This window comes from Fundulus heteroclitus, chromosome 23 (assembly GCF_011125445.2).
Source record: "Fundulus heteroclitus isolate FHET01 chromosome 23, MU-UCD_Fhet_4.1, whole genome shotgun sequence".
NCBI lineage: Eukaryota > Metazoa > Chordata > Actinopteri > Cyprinodontiformes > Fundulidae > Fundulus > Fundulus heteroclitus.
Genome location: NC_046383.1, coordinates 1,641,819 through 1,645,293, shown reverse-complemented (window position 1 = coordinate 1,645,293; position 3,475 = coordinate 1,641,819).

The following is a 3,475-nucleotide window of genomic DNA, read 5'->3' as shown; positions in this document are numbered from 1 at the left end:
TTACTCTTATTTTGGCGGCGCGCCCGCTGCTTTTTTTCCAACGGTGTGGAGGTGAAGGTTTATAACTCAGCACACCTGTTTTAAGATTAGTGACAAAGAAAAATCTGAAAAGGATGGCATGCATGTGCATTCAGCCCTCCTGAGTCACATGAGTCTCCAGCTGCTGTAATCACAACTGCTGTTTGTTCTCGAACAAATCCCTGAATAGTATTTACACTGAGATTATATTACACACAGGTGAACTCTAGTAGGTAAATATGGGACTCTTTAAGGCAGTTGTTTGCACTGTTTCATTTGGGGGCGGATCATAGGTCATAATAGCCTACAGTAGGTGTGTCTCAGCCTGTGTGCTATGGGAGGTGCACAGTGCAGGAGAGGAAGGATTTAGCACGGGTAATGAGAACAACACAGAGGACTGTGGGATGCCGTCTGCAGGGTTTGGACTCGGTTTATGCAGCTTGAGTCCAAGGAAGGGCCAGACGCAGTGCTGTCGATCCCACCCACCCGGTGTGACGCACTGTTTGACCCACTTCTATCAGGTTAACATTTCAGAAGCATCAAATCCAAAACTAATAGCCTCAAAAACAGCTTCTTTCTAAAGGCTGTAAGGTCGCCTGCTGAGAAGATTGTGATCTGTCACATGTTACAATCACACTACTGTTAATGCCTACTGGAGCACTCTTATTTCTCAAGAAATATCTATTTGCACATTTCTGTAGGTAAAGCTTTAAGATTACTGCACTTAGTGCAGGCATGATTGCATCATTGAAGAAGCGCTGAAGGATTACATCACAATAGTTCTTACTTTCTGATAAAAACTTGCAAGTTTTAATGTTAAAAAAAAGAGTAAACACTAACTCTGTGACATGTTGCATGTGCATCCTAAGTCGGTGTCTGTCTCAAAGGAAATTTCACCATGGTAACAAATGGTGACAGTATATATTCTTGATTCTCCATCAGAAAAAAAGGTGTGTGAAAACAATTGCATGCTACACAGATTGTGGTGTCTGATTGTCACCTAAGTTTAAATGCTTTAATTAGTTTCCTGGTATTTATTTGCTTGAATTTATATTTTCAACGGTAATGCTACTCCATGTTGGCATTATTTGCATCTAACACCATGAGAGTTAACCAGATTTTTCCCCTCCATGATGCTGACATTTAAGACTAAAGGATAACTCACCCCCCAAATAAACTGGTGCTGCCTACATTTCCTAGTGATTATTTTGACAATTTACTGCATGTTTGTTGAAATCCTGCTTTTGTGCCTAAATCCGTCAGTCTGGCGACCTCATTAGGTTCAACGGGTGTCCTGTGTAGAATTTTGAATCAGTATTGCTATTAGTTATCATCATTTGGAGAAACCGACGCGTCAGCAGGGGTATAAAAGCAGCTCCGTCTTATGCCTCTGTAGTGAGTTGAAGTTTAAATAGTAGAGTTTTGCGTTCCTATTGATTTTCAGCTTAGCATTCAGTTAGTTTATTTTGCATTCATTTAGCTTTTACTAAATTAATTTTACCCCCCCTGGGCATCACCTTCTCTCGGTACATTTTCAAAGTATTAAATTGGGCAGAATAAGGCTCTGGTATGGGGGTTGAGTTACATTAAGAACATCCAAAATGAATGGGATGTGAGTAATTGAGACCTCAGTAATTCTGTAGAAATTTTAAGTGTTTGAGATGCTGCTGTTTGTCTGTTCATGTGATGTCACTGGAATTCCCTCGTGTACAGCAGTGATGCATTATGCTTTTCCTGTTTCTTGCATTGTCGCATAACCCTAACCCAGAGCCATGAAACCCGCTGGACATACAGCACAGTATGTTTTTGATCAATGACGGCCGTGAGGTTAGGTAGTGACATGTAAAACCTCAAACTACAAATCTAGCTACTAAATACAACAGCAGTAAAATGAGATAACCTTCCGGTTGACTGTTTGCTGTTGCGTTGACTAGGGTAACTGAGAATCTGCACATGCATAAACTACCTTGTTTTGACATTTCACTGTGGCCATCAATGTTTTAATAAAAGAACAACAAACAGTCGCTATCCTCTCACCCTTACTTTAAATGTTCGTTTGAAGGTGTTTTAAGGATGCTAACTGGAAAAAAAAGCTATTTTGATACTTCAATAAATAAGACAACACACACACACACACACACACACACACACACACACACACACACACACACAGACATGAGCTTGGATTTGCACATTACAACTTCTGACTTTATGAGTACTGGCTTTATGGGAGCAAAAAATGCTCCTCTCTTTATTCTTGTAGTTAACCACAACAAAGGGTCTCCCAGCAAAAGCTAATAACTCAGTTTCCTATTCTCTGAAACATTGTCTTTGTAGTGGTGCAGACACTAGTCATCTAGAACTAACCAAGTGGAAACATTTAGATTGACTGTTCATGTCGAGCCTATCTGAAAGTCGTGTGTGCCTAAAAACAATTTTAACAGCCTGGTTCTGGTTAGAGCGTGTTTCTGCTGGGCCTGACCTCCGAGCGTGCAGTATATTTGTAACTGGTAAGCATTACACTGGGTAACTGATGCAATTACTGTAGTTTTCGTGAGCATAGAAAAAGATCTAACAGATGTAGACATCTGTTCCTAAAACTAACCAAAAACAGTTTTCAGGCGGCTTGGGTGGAGACATTGTGGAAATTACTTCCAGAGAAAACATGTGTTTGTGTAATTAAAGTCAGTGTTTGTTTCCAGAAAGCAACCAAAGCAGTGATTGTATAACACATAATTCTTTCCTTTGAATCTGAAGTTTACATACATCTTCTTTGTATATGGTAGAATATCCTCTTAAACTGTATGACTTGGGTGAAGTGTTTTAAGGATACACACAAGCTTCTTGCAATACTTTAGCCCATTTCTCCTGAGAGAACTAAATCAGGTTCACAGGCCATCTTCCTTTAACACAACACATTTTTAGTTCTGCCAGAGGACAGATGTCAGGGTTTTATGACTGTCATTCCAAAACCTTGACTTTCTTGTCCTTGAGCCACATTGTAGCTACTCTGCTGCTATGTTTAGGGTAATTGTCCTTTTTGGAAGACCCTTTTGTGCCCAAGCTTTAACTTCCTGGTTGATGTCATGAGATGTTGTTTCAACATTTCTACATAATATTCCTTCTGTCTCTGAGCATGCATTTTATGAATAACTGTGCAGTTTGCCCTTACTGTGCAGTGTTTTATTCCAATTTTTGGTTTTTAGATTATTACCTTTGTGGTGATCTGCATGCCTCTATTTTAACCGTCACTGTTGCTAATATAACTGCATTTACCCACTCTATTACCCACAATGCCATCTATTCTATGCAGTGTGCCATTTTCTCCTGCAGCTAACAAAGAAGAAGAAGAAAAATCATTCAGCATCCTTCTACCCCGTGGTTTACTTTTACGATGGACTGCTCTGGCTTGGAAGCTTTCGCCTCCTTTACCACCAATCTTTGGTGGTAAAGGAGG